Below are 14,377 nucleotides of genomic sequence, written 5' to 3' on the forward strand. Positions count from 1 at the left end.
CATCTCCCTCGGTTGTTTTTGTCCTGAACCCCCCCCCCCCCCTCCCCATACGTGCTCGTCTGACCCTGGCTATGAATTATGGGAGCTCACCCAACATCCTGGTACTGCATTAACTGAATCAATGCAAGTGAGGAAGAAGCAGGGGTGCAGCATTTCTGGGTTTGAAAGCAAACGGTGTCACACCATTCAAACATAATGGTGGGGAAAGTGAATGGTGGCATCTCTACTGCACGGCATTCATGGATTCTGTCACATCTAGGAAGGGTGTTTGGTTTATCCTTTTATTACATCACACCAGGCTAACACAGGTCTGACCCTAACGTTAAGCCAACTGAAATGTTTAGCTGCTTTTTAGCAAATTAAATATAGGACATTTTAGAATGTTTGTTGTTTTGTAATCCACAAATAATGTATCGATGCAAAACAAAGCCCTGACCCAAAAATTGAGGTTTGAAGTGAATCGTGAGGAAAGTGTGTCGTTGCAATAAATGACACGTGATGGAGGCAGAGGAAGATGAGGAAGGATGGCTGGAAAGCGGTTTCTTGAAGGTTCTGTTGCCATAGGTTACCTGGATCTGTGCCTGAAGCGGGAGGGGACCATTTGCATGTATTCAGATCTCACATGAATAACTTCCTCTGTTGATAAACTGGTGGGGCTTTGCAGAATCCAAGCGCGGACACAAAAATAGGGTGGCGAACTGGGTTTTAATGTTATGTGCAGAGGGGATGAATGACAGGCCGGCAGGTGAGCAGACTGGCAGGAAGGCAGGTGAGCAGGAAGGCAGGTGAGCAGACTGGCAGGAAGGCAGGTGAGCAGACTGGCGGAGTTTGCAGGGAGGCAAATACACAGGCTGGCAGAATCTCACTCATGAGGCACAATAATCTGGTGTTTGCCGACGGCTCCATCTCTGAATAAATCATCTCTGTAATGAGCTGCAGGTGATGAGATGGTGAGGAGTAGTCACTGCGGAAGCATGCCCACAGAACCACAACATCCTCTGATGGGGCGTGGGCAGACAATTATGTCCAAATACAAAGTAAAGCCCTAAAAAATGCCAATAAAAAAGCTACCACTAGTGTTTTCTCATGTACTTGTACCTGAGGATTGGTTTGAGGGTCACAGCAGAGGGTACCCACCTGCATCCCCTCATGATGTGTCGGCCTTCAGTTTCTTCCAAATGAAGTTCTGATGAGGCCATGTTTACACGTGTCTGCATGTTTATGGCTCTCTAGTGACGTATACAGCGTGTTGCCAAGAATGTAAGGCTGATCTTTATTAGACTTAGACCTATTGTATAATAAACATGAAAGTAAACTAAAGTAAAGTGACTAGGCACTCCTGCCCTTAGACCACATGTGTCAAACTCAAGGCCTGGGGGCCAAATGTGGCCCTCCATGTCATTGTATGTGGCCTGCGAGACCATAAAAGTTTATAATTTCTTAAAAAAAAAAAAAAAATTGGTGTGTATTTATTCATATCTAGGGGGGATCGGACGTGGAATATGGGATTGGGCAACTATACAATAGGACTTGTCCATATAACCTAACCTGACAGAATCAAATTTAAAAGGATTTATGCAAGAGGAACAAGCAAACATATGTTTTCTATGGAACTGTGATTGTCACTTTAAAAAGTTATAATAAATAAATAATGAGTTATTTAACATTAAGGAGTAGTTACATTTATTTTTCATTACCTTTAGTTACATGTATAAGTTCTGTCTGGCCCTTTGAGGACAGACACTATGCTGATGTGGCCCTCAGTGAAAATGAGTTGGACACCCCTGCCTTAGACCCTCAGATCAGACATTTTTCCACTTCTCTGTGAAAGCTCTGAGGTCACTGCTGGCCTACACGACTATGAGGGAGTGTTCAGGCCAAGGCAGCACTTAGTGCAGATCAGGAGACCCCCCCCCCCCCCCCCCCACACACACACACACATGACGCCATGGTGCAGATAAGCTGAGTTCATAAATCTTGAATCCTGCATAATTATGGTCCGTGCATCATACTCATGTTCATGATTTCAAGCCTCCAGGCAGAAACAAATGAAGAAAACAGGAATATAGGCTTGTGTCAATCACTCCGTCTTTATTTACATCACACTTTTCATACAACGTGCTCTTCACCAAAAAAGATGGTTCATTTCAAAATGATTGTGTTTCAAATCTAATTTATGCTTCCATGAAAATGTGATGGTGACAGTGAGAAAAGGAAAACTCAGTGTTTGCCATCTAGGCTCTGTCAGGGTCACAGGAAGTTACAGATAATATGAGTTAACGCAAACTGCAAAACCCTTTCTTGTTAATAAAGCTCTAGGCTTAAAGGATTTTTAAACCTTTTTTAAATGTTGTGATTCTGTTTTGTGTGGAAAGTGCAGATACTCTGCAGGTTTTGCTGCATGACCTTTTTTATATTTTTAAGACTTTCAAGCAAACAGGACACATTTTGAATGAACAATAAGTTTTACTCATCGGACACATTTCAAAGGGAGAACCCTGTTTCAGTGGGCTGTGCCCGTTTAAAAGCATGTGGAAGACGGGGGTGGGCCAGTGCTCGGTGGGTGGACAGCAGAAGAGAAGCCCCTGACAGAGTTTGCATGAGAATGGCTCGGGTCCTGTGAACCTTCTGCTCCTTCCATCCAAATTCAATGGCATTGCTGCAGTTATCATGAAACACTGGGCTCCAGGTTCTAAGACTTTTTAAATACAGGCCACATGCTCCCCATCGGCGCCACCCACCCATGTTCTGAACCCCTCCACCCGGCTTTCGGTGGGTTAAAAAACAGACTTTATTGAGTGTCAAGAGGGCTGCCAAGTTCACGGAGACCAGGGGGTAGGAGGGGGGCAGGAGGCAACACTTACATGGGTGGGTTTCACAGACCTGTTCAGCTGAAGAAAAACCAGGTTTTGTTTTTTAAACTCAACAGTTTATTAAAATACAAATATTCATGGCAGCAAAAAACTGCTTAGAGACCCACTAGAATGAAAACTGTGTTTGGGGTTTTCAACATGTTCTTGTGGCGTTTCCTGTTGATGGAGGACATATGGCGACCTGTCCAGGATGTGACCCCACCTCCGACCACAAGGGGCCGGGATGGACTCCGGCAGCCCTGTCACCCCGAAAGAGAGAAAACGGCTTTAGAAAACGAATGAATGGGGGACATATTTAAGACATACTTCATTTTCTTTAATAATAAATAGAATTACTATTAAAGAAAATGAAGCTTAAATTAGTTTCTCTGAGGATTTCTGTGTTCAAATTGTTGTGGATCAGGTGCAGATGAAAAAAATGCTGTTTGAACAAGCTTGTAGCTGTGACATAGAAGCTTCAACCGTAGGCCACAGTCTCTGCTCTGCTCCATTCTGATCATCCACCTGCAGGGCAACAGATCCATGAACGTCTGTGTTTCCCTCATCTGAGCTGGTATCTGGATCAGAACTGGACGGCTGGATGTCTCTTATATTGATCACCATTTTTGTTGCACCGCTACTGTTAGCTTAGGGTTGAGAGGGACTGTAAGCTAGTGGGAGAGAATGCAAGCAAAGGGATGATGTAAAATAAGTTAAGGCTTACTCCCCACCAACAGTACTGCCCATGACTCAGAGGTGAATGTCTTGAACTTGTCCTGTCCAACAGCTGAGCAGACAGGAGCTGAAGGCCTCTTGTGTTGGACAGATGTTACCGTAACAACAGGGGTTCTGGATCTTCTGACACAACGTGAATATTTGAAAGAAAAAAAACTTTTGTAATTAAGGCTAAACTTTATTTAAATTGATTACATTTGTCTTCTTTTTCTTTTTGTTGGGCCGGACGGAAAAGAAGAAGAGGAAAGAAGGGAGGGATGTTGGTGACGGGGTGTGAGGGCGCAGAAAAAAGGCGGAAAAGGGGATTTCAGGAAATCCAGAAGATGATTAGGTGAATTTCTAATGGACTCCTGCCCCTCTGCAGAAACTATGTCCTTAAAAACGAAACGTTTTTTAGATTTTAGCAAAAAACATCAGAATCATAATTAAATGACCATGGTAACATTTTGACTATTGATCAAAAGTGTCACGGTGGAGGGTGGCTCGAGAGCTGGTTGGACCCATTTGCAGAGGCGGAGACAAGAGGATCAGGGCTAGTGGGTTTAATTCAGAAAAAACAAACAAAAAGCGCTGCAGAGCAGGATGTCAGAACAAAAACTCACTGTGGCGTGGCGTGGCGTGGCGTGGCGTGACGAGAAACATGGAACATGGAATGACATGAACACCAGACAGGAATAATGGACCAACACAGGAGGAAGGCAGAGACAAGACTTATATACAGACAGGGCAGACAAGACACAGGTGAACACGATCAGGGCAGATGGGGACCAAAGGAAGTAAAACTCAAGAAACATGACAAGACAGGAAACCTTTCAAAATAAAACAGGAAACAGAACCAAACAAGACAGGACAAGAACTAAAGCGAAAAACAAGACACAACAAACTGAAACCATGACAAAAAGATGATCTGTAAAATTTGGTAAATTTCTTGGATGAGCCAATGGGTTTCCTTGATGCCTGCTCTTTATAATGAAATACTGTATTTCTCTGCCCTTCTGATGTTTCATGTGTGTATTCTCTTGTCTGCACGTTGCCAGCCTACAAACACTGGGTGCATTTCCGAATTCAATGCAGAGATGCTCAAGAAAAAATAAATTTCTTTGAGAATAACCAACGAATATTTAAATATTGTGTGCTGATATTCTTGATTGGAAAAATACAAAAAACATTTCAAATTAAAAGTCTTGTTTGTTGATTATTTTTATGGCTGTAAAATAAAAGCAGAACAGAGTGAAGTTCTTTTTTGAGTGTAACTACCGAAAAATAAACATGTACCGGTAGTTACAATCATCTGGTTTGGTTTAAGGGTTTTAAGCTTTTGTGAGTTTCTCGTAAAGGTCTTTGTGCTGTTAAAGCTTGAATTTTTTTAGACCCTTCCTCAACCAACAAACAACTGAAACGGAACAAGACAACACATGTGCCCCCACAGGTTCATGCAGCTGAAATAGGGGCTGTTTTTGTAAGGATGTAACAGACACTCAGCTCCAACACCAATACATCTCCTTTACAAATGTCAGTGTCATAAAGAAAACTATCCATACGATTTTGTGGTTGTGATTAATATGGTTCAGGACGTCCCAAAATGAAATGTGCAGTTGGGAAATTAAAAGACACACAGGAGTCTGCATGAATTTTCCAAACCTTTGCAAAAGGGGAGAGATGAAAAAAAACACGACCTGTTAGACATTGTGGTTTTCCGCTCTCTCCGTCCTCAAGGCAAAAAGGTTTTTTTATTATCCAGCAGGGCAAAAATATAAACATGCAGAATACGTCACTGTACTGTTGTGTTTGTGTCTAGTCTGCATTGCAGGTGTTGTGGCTCCATAAACACTCAAGAACAGAAAGAAAACAGAGACCAAAAGTCCAAAACAGGCCTACTGCTGACCTCGGCACATCTTATCTGGCACGCAGGTTTCCCTGTTCCTTTTGAAGCAAGAAAGCATATTTCACAATACTATATTCATGCTAATACCATGGTCCGGGTCAATCTATTCTGATTGGCTGCTGGGTGTGCATTAAAAAGTGATGTACCACAGTGATATACCACGCCTAAAAAAAGTAGTTCCGGTCACCTAGCATAAAAGTTCTATATCACTGCGCTGGCTTCTGTGAAACAAGCTTTAGCTTCATCATCTGGACAAAAACAAGCGGTAATAGGGGAACCTTCTCTCTGAATTGATGCTTTATTCAACCCATCGGGCGGCGCCATGTCACGTTACCATGACAAGGCACAGCACCATGTAACAAAAAGTCTGCTTTTCGTGAGAAAAGCAATCCAAATCGGAAAAAAACAAGAATTACAGACTAAAAACTGGTTAATATTTGTTTCTTTTGTAAGTGATTATGGTATAAGCGGGTTAATGGCCTTCGAAGTGTGCATCATCACTTTTTAATGCACTCCGCGGAACCAACCGTCCTCCAGTTCAGGCTTCCACAGCGTGCGTTAAAAAGTGATGATGTATACTTCGTCGGCCATTAACCCTTACATATATATGGAATTAAGTAAATGCATAATCAAAAGAGCATAGATGACATAATGGAACCCCTGTTCACCTACACAATTTCAATGCTAAAAGCAATGAAACCAAAGGAAAACTGTTCATGTTAAAAAGACCAAATGACCATAAAACCCACAGAAACAGTGTGACAGGGTTCTTCTTTCAGTGAAAACTAAAAACTCAAAAACAAGATGACCAGGCCATTAGAATGTAAAGAACAAACAATTGGATTTCATTTTTCCCCCCAAAAGAATACAACTGTTTCTGGGAGAGTTTGTTGCCTCACCTGCAACCAAGACTGCTCTCTCTAAACTGGTAAAAGTCCCCCCCCCCTATAAAGGCCTAGCCCTCCCACAGGCTTACCAGCTTACTACACATTTCTTTAAAAGAAATTCCTGCCTTGCAACGTCAAACATAACCCCAAAATTACAGAAATGTAAAAAAAAAAGATCGTAACAAATGAAATACATCAATAAGTTTGAAACAAAATCAGAAAGAAAAACAACAAAAATAATGATTCTGACATTTGAAGTAACTTTCTGTTTCCTGTGGATGGATATGTGTGGTGATGTGTGCAATGCTCTGGTTTGGCTGTTTGTGGAGGGAAACTTTGATGGTGAGTACGATTCTGTTTAAAGCTAATCGCGCACCCTTAGCATTGAACAAATTTGGGCCTTAATGTAGGCCATTTTCATGTTTGTCTGCTCAAATGTCATCACGTGGACTGAGTCTTATCCTGACAGTCGTACACTGTATGCAGGCTGTATGTCATATGGTCCATAACTCTGTCTATAAGTATTAAGGCAGGAGTTCAGACCCTTTTACTCGGGAGGCATCTATTGCATTTTAATCCATACATGGCTGAAGGCTGTGTCACACAGCCACTACGTACATTTTGTGCACAGTGCACGGATGAAAATTGGTCATAGATGAATATAGTGGACAAAGTGATCTTGTGGTCTTTACGTGACATTTTTACAGACGTATCACCACTGAACCTTGTTAAAAACACAGAAGTACGAATAAACCATGTAAAGAATTAATTGACGTGGTACATGAACCATGTGTAATTATGGCAATAACGCAAGAAACGCTTATGAATTATGTATGTCTCGCATGTATCACAAAAGACTAAAATTACATACATGGAACATGCACAAAGTGTTCATAGTGGCTGTCTGGCCTATAACACACAATGGCTGCATGCGGCCTTCATTTAAACCTTCATTTCTCTGCTTGACACATAAAGTAATGAACAATTCTGCCTGAAATCAATGTTAAAAAAAACATTCAGAGTGGATTATAATCCATCCAACTGTTTTTCCGACAGAAACTAGCCTGTACTGTAAGGTCCAGGCTAGTTCCTGCAGAGTGAAGCCTGCAGAGGGGCAAAGGAAAAAAAGATTAGGACTGTGTTTTATTTCTGGACAGATGGACAGAGGAATTTGTCTTTGTAGAGAGAGCAGGTTCCCAAAAAGTCAAATACATTTACATGCAAATTTGATGCGGGAATCACAGTCATCACACATGAATGGGTGCATTCATGTTCACATCCGAAAAACTTCAAGACCAATCTACGATCCTGTTTAAGGGACGGAAGTCTCAAAGTCAGCATAAAGCCTTAAGTATCAACCAAACTACTCAAAAACGAGCAGCATCAAAAGCTGCAGTATTCATTTCAAGTATTCTATTTCTTGTTCTCATGATGCTTTTGCAACTAAAACACCTGTTGGTCTTACTGAACACCGTGTCACACAGCCACTTCTTATATTTAGCCCATTTTTTCCACATATGAAATTTCTGTCTTTTGTGATACACACGTGATATACATCCAGGGTTTCGGCTGATGTGAATTTAGCTTTTAGCTGTTCAAAATGTTTGGTGAGTTAGAATTACGTTGTTTATACACAATTATTGCATAAATCTTACACAATTGTGTGTGATTTCTGCGAGGTGCATGTGCAGATTTGTGTCTTTCCATGACCATTCCACGTATGTCTAACAGACTTTTCACACATGCACCACCGAACTTTTATATTGAGCATCCGGCGCACATATTACGTTCAAATTTCTCACTTTTCCCACTTATATTCACTTATGAACAACTGTCATTTGTTAAATATATGCGCAAATTGTTGTAAGTAATACACGGCCTTTAGAAATGCATGCAGTTAGATGTGTTGGTTGTTAAAAATATTGTGGCTCATTTTCAGATATTTGTCTTTCATGGCTCTTTCTTCCAGCCTAAATGTAAAGCCGTCATTCTCACTATTGAAGAGGTTTTCCTTCCTTCCCACTGACCTATGATTCGCCTAACAGGATACAGAAAACAACCTGAAAGTCAAGTATTTACTGTACAGAAGGCTGTGTTGAAACGGCTCTGCTCTGAGAGTGTATCACTGAGAATGGAGGGCCGGCCACTGCACACTGTGCTGTTGGAAAGCCTAAAGGGCATGGCCTTCTCCCCACTGAGATTGGGGGAATCTAGCTCAGCCTGCAAGCACATACGGTATATCAGGCCATCTCACGGCTGGCTGGACGCTCCCTGGGTGGCCCGGCGTGGTCAATACTGCACTGGTGACTGGACACACAGAATAGGATAATCTCTGGCTTTCTTTCAGGGCCGTGGTGCAGCACACGGGTCTTTTTCTATGCTGACTCAACCATGGAGGTTTGCCTGGTCTTAATTTCAGGTGAGGGGGAGGCTGTGGGATTGTTTGAGGTGGGGGGGGAAACTAACCAAGGGTGGTGTTGAAGAGGGAAAGGCGGGAAACTGGATGGGAACAGTGCACTCGCTTTAGCCTGAGCACTGGAGCATTTCCTCTGTTGAGTGAAACAGAAGAAGGTACGATCCGCCCAAAAACTGATTCTGCCTATAAATCTGTACGTTTCCTTGAATTCACTGAATGTTCACACACTAAAGCAACTGACATGATAGATTCAGGCCTCCCTTCCAAACGTCAAACCACTTCTCTGGTCTTCAAACATGCATAACATTGTGTGTAATCCACAGAAATGCCTCTGTGAAGGAAATGTGGAATTATGTCTTTATTTTTATAGACTCGATTGTCAGGGTAAAATGCAAAAAACAACAACAAAAAAAGGCAAAAAAATGCTTCAAAAAGAACCACACCCATTTATTATGACACCATCCTTTGTCCATAAGGTTACACAGTTAAAGCGCGACAAAATGTTCCAAAATAAGTGATTAAAAACACAACAACTGAATTTGACCTCATTAGGAACTTTATTCAAAACTGGTCCATCCATGTTTTACAATCAAATATTTGATATACAATGAAAATGACTTCATAGGATCCACAGAAGACTACATTTTTGATTTTAAATGACTGAAAAAAGGAAAATTCAGTTCTGTACAATCTCAATATTATTTGATAAGTGAAAACAATGAATACATGTCTTTATTACTTTCTTTTTACCTCCAAACTTACCTTTGTGAAAGTGACTTTTGGCTCACTCTGGCTTGGACTGTAAGGACGTGGACGCGACATTTTCTATATGAAGCCAGAACTTATGACATTCAAAAAATGGGCTACAGGCTGTTTGCTTTCTTTTCAAGGCTCAGTGGAACGGCGGCTTTTCATCATCGTATTGGCGTTTCCAAGACTGCATCTGTGAACACATTTACAAAGTGTTGTGAGTCAAACGAAAGTCCCCAAAATGTTGCAGTGATCTCTTGAAAAACTCTAGTTTTTCTTCGAAAGTTGTGAAAAAACTGAGGAGCTTTCCCTGCAGTGAAGCATGAGTGCAGGTGTGGAAATGTTTCTTAAATGACCTTATTTGGGAAGGATGATGCAGCTTATGGTGTCCTAACTTCAAGCTGACCGAAGTGTTAATGTCTGCAGCAGGGGTTTGTGCGTGCAAGCACGTTTATGCGTCTCTCAGCTGTCTGCATGACCCCTGAGCTCGTAGACAGAGCTGGGTCAAAGGCCAAAGCAGATCCCGTCTGAGCCTTCTGGCTGACCCCAGAGCCTGCAGCAAAACACACATACGCTCTCTGGGCTGAGGGGACGTTGTCAGGGGGTGGGCTCCTCCTCTACCAGACTAATATCACCTCTGGGACTAAGATCCAGACAGACCACGTTGACCCCAGACATGTGCAAACACACACTCTGCTTCAGATGCAGAATGTTCTTGGTCGTCATGAAGCAAGACTCTGCTGTGTGTGCTGATGCAGAGGGGGGCAGCAGAGGGGCTGAGGGTGCTGCTGAACGCAGAGGAGACCGGGGGACGATCTGGCGACAAAAAAAGAAACATGAAGATGGGCTCATTCAAAAAATGTTTGCAATTGGACAAATGTCACTCCTCTGAGAAACAGACATGAAACATTTAGGTCGTTGTATTTCCTGTTCATGCACTGAGTGTGCACGAGGAAAGGAGACACGTGGTGAGGATCCAACTAGCGTTCAATTAAAACACATCTGTGGAACATTTTATTTGAAGACCAAGAGTGAAATAATTTTAAATTACCTCCCCACACACACACACACACTCGCGCTGAGTGCAGCTCATTTAGGCCTCTGACCGGCCAACAGGAAAACTCCTAAACGAGCCGAGTGTTCATTCTGTTGATCCACCTGATTATTGCAGAATCTGTGACGTCTGGAGGCGCTCTGCCAGGGATCACCGGGACAGATGCAAACAGAATCCTGACTGCAGTAGAATAGAGAGGGCTTTGTATGGAGAAAGACACAGAAGACTGATGACAACACCAAAAACTCACGGCCTGGAAAAAAGCCGTACTGTACTGTACTTCAATAAAAACAGAGTTATAGTGCAAAATGACAGAGGAGGGGTGCACAGTGGTCTGGTGGTTGACACTGTCACCTCCCAGCACAAAGGCCTCATGCTTAAATCCTTAAATCCTGCAGGGCCGTTCTCTGTGGGGTTCGCCTGTTTTTCTCGTGTTTCGTCCAAACACTCTGACATCCTCCCACAGTCCAAAAACGTTTTCATAAAGCCTTTTTTTTAAAAATGTTCCCTCTCAAACAGATGTGTGTGGCCCTGTGATGGACTGGCAAACTGTCCAGGGTGCCCCCTGCCTTGGCCTTACACTGGTTGGGACAGGCTCCAGCAACCTCTGTGAGACCAGACAAAGCGGGAATAAAGATAGGCGGGCAGAAGGAAACAGAAAGGCCAGAGGCAACAGACTCGCACCTGGGGGGTCTTCCCTTCAGTGTGGACCCCACAAACATTATCTAGGCAGTGTTAGGCTAAGGGGGTGATCATAAGAAGTGTTTGGAAAATTCCCTGGAACTAAGGGGTGCAGCTATGGGTGCTGACCATGTCAGAGCAAACAGAGCCAAGAGAGAAGAGGGGGGATGGGAGGGTGTCCCTTTGGGGGGGGGAGTAACAACAAGGAAACTGCTGGCGGTCTGTCTGACTTCTCATTAAGGTTTTAGACAGGCACTGGTGAATGAAAAGATGAAGAGAGGAGAGAAAAGAGTGGGAGGAGAAGCAAACGACAGACTCTTTCCCTCTCTAGCACAGCTCCCTGTTAGATCCACAGGGCCGTCTGTCGGCCTCGCCGCATACTAATTCCCTTTAGCCCTTTAGCCCTTTGGCCTTGAACATAAACCAGCGACGGGTGCTTCCCCCCAGAGCTTTACCAACGCTTTACATCTCTAAACTGTAACAAATAAAATCACAACAAAGCACATGTTTCTAATTCATCTTTACATGGACAAACAAAAATCTCACCCAGTGAAATAATCTGAAAATCTTTTTTTAAATGAATTTGACTTTTTTGTTGTTTTTTTGTCTGAGGAACAAAATGGTAACAAACACACAACAAACAATTTGTGGCAACTAAAGACAGAGAAATAACAAAATAGACAAGTGCTATTGTAAGGGTTTTAGCGTGCGGCAGGCATCATCTCAGTTTTCAGCCGCGCTGCTGTGTCTTTTCAGGCTCTCTCAGCGAAACGCCTGGACTGGCAAATATTGATAATGATGCAGCTAAACTGGAAACAACAGACTTTGTGACAGTTAAGCAGGATGTGGCAGACACCGAAAGCCTCCTCGCAAAGCAATCAAGGAAGGGTCCAACCCCAGAAGACACAGGGTCTCAGAGTAACAGAGACAAAAGCACCGATCACAATCTAGTCAGGACCAGGAAGGTGGTAACCAGTCTGATGTGTGCACGCCTCTCTGTCAAACACGCTATCGGACTGCCTGGTCGTCTGTTCTGGACTCATAGCACTTCTTTAACGTCACGTAAGAAAAGGAACAATTTTATTATCATTATTGGAGGATTCAGAAATAAACACATGCTGCTGAACCTTCACAGTACTGAAAATGTACTTCAAAATGTACTACACACAGCACATTCTTATACATTATAGCGCGTACATCTCACATTGAAGTCTGCTTTCCCTTAGCAAAACCACTGGACGTTTTCTTTATTAAGTTTTCTTCAGTATAAGTATGAGGATAGCAAGTCTACTAGGGAGTCTGCAATCTTTGACACTGGAAGGATCAAACCCAGCGAGAGCCGCAAAGGCCCTATTCTTTAAAAAAAAAGCTCTTTATTTATGTTTTTGTAGCATTTAAGCCATTTATTAATTGAACAGAGCTTTGAAATATTTACAACAATTGAATTATTTCAGTGTTATTTTTTTCATTCCTTTTACTCTAGTTGGTAGTTCATATAAGTTCCTTTCAAAAATAAATGACACCCTGTGTTAAAAAAGATCCTCTTGCTGCAGCAGATTTACTTGAATTAAAAATGCAAATATGGAATTTTCTATGATCATGACTTTGGTTGTTGTTGAACCCTTGTTTATCGGAGCAGGTCGATTGAAAGCAATTTCTCATTTACAGCGATGACCTGAGCCGTTGGTGAGCCGTCTGCGTTTTTCTACTTTCAATACTGAATATAAACATCACAACATGGATGTAGAATCCAATTCAAACAACCTTTACTTGTAAATGCAGTTTACACACTTTGCCCCTAAACAGCAACTAGACACTGTTGTTTATCAAAGACAATATTTGCTTGAATTTCTTTCTAATAATGAAGAGCTGTGACAGTAGATACAACCTTCTACCACCATTTTGTTCTGACAGGCTTGAGTTTATGAGGAGTGGAACAGCCCCCAAACCCCCTGATTTTAGTGTAATGCCAGCAGTTATTTGACTAATATTAGATCCCCTCAGTTCTAAAATCTAAACGTAATAATCTATTGTTTATTCAAAACATTTGGATTTTTCTTCCACAATAAAGGAGCCACAACTTGGCTCCAGAGCCTCATTTTTGCAGACCCCTGCTAAAGACCACGTACGCGTGGTAAAGTGAAGAATACTAACTGAATACTTCTTCAGACTAACATTGGAACATTTTATGTTTACATTTACAGTGTATAAAAAGTAAAATCCAAGTATATTTCAGTATAGACTAAGTATGCTTGCAGTACACTTATCCATCTATATAGACTACTTTTGCTAAAGGTTGGTCTGTAAGGTGTGGATGTGTTTTCTTGCAGTGGCTCAGAATTTCACGATACCCTCTTCTTTATACCCACTTCTCAGGGCTGACGGGGTGCTGCTGTAAACTCTGGATGGGTTGCCATTAAACACTCATTCTCAGTCCAAGAAAATAATTCAGATACCTTCACAAAAAAAACTAAATTGCACATTTTTATTTATGTTTAAAAACCAGAGTAAGAAAAACAACCCACAACGGCACAGAGAGAGCATGCCGACTCCACACACAAAGAATCCAAGCTGTCCACCTCTCTACCCAGCAGCCTCTTTGACTCCACGGGGAAACTCAAACATCAACACTAGCCGCGTGCAAAATATCTTTGATTGGATCAAAGATTGGATTAGAACTGAACTGTGTACATGGGCCCAGAAAAACTTTATCCAATATCCAGCAACTTTATCCAGCAGCTCAGATTGGTCTGGTAAAATATGGAGAACCCCCCCCTCTCTCTAACATCCCTCTCTCTTCTTCCCCTCTTTCCTTTTCCGTCCGGTCCAACACCAAAGATCTTCAAACATGATTGAAATTAATAAAGTTTGGCCTCAATTCCAAAAGGGGTTTATTCAGACATACCTTTGGTTTGTCTGAAGATGAATAACCCCTCTTGTTAAAGTAAAATATGTCCAACACAAGAGGCCCTCAGCTCTCGTCTGTCTGCCCAGCTGTTGGACAGGACAAGTTAAAAAAAAAAAATATGGAGAACCCCAAAAAGGAAAGAAAGACAAGGGCCGGAGAGGTAAACGTTTTAGAATAAATAAGAAAGAATGAACAAACTATATCATGAA

The 14,377-nt window shown here is 42.1% G+C and overlaps 1 long non-coding RNA gene across 2 annotated transcripts in view; it reads right to left on the reverse strand.

Moving 5' to 3' along the window:
- Window positions 1–2,064: 2,064 nt before the first annotated feature.
- Window positions 2,065–14,377, reverse strand: part of LOC105353806 — a 40,212-nt gene continuing 27,899 nt past the window's right edge. The window contains exons 2-3 of one of the 2 annotated variants that reach the window (XR_002290102.2): window positions 9,538–9,718; window positions 2,065–3,112 (exon numbers count right to left, since the gene is read on the reverse strand). This is a non-coding gene — a long non-coding RNA (uncharacterized LOC105353806). Of the gene's footprint in view, window positions 3,113–9,313; window positions 9,719–14,377 lie in introns of those variants that run through there. The other variant, XR_908537.3, reaches the window with a different exon arrangement.

This window comes from Oryzias latipes, chromosome 4 (genome assembly GCF_002234675.1).
Source record: "Oryzias latipes chromosome 4, ASM223467v1".
NCBI classification, from domain to species: domain Eukaryota; kingdom Metazoa; phylum Chordata; class Actinopteri; order Beloniformes; family Adrianichthyidae; genus Oryzias; species Oryzias latipes.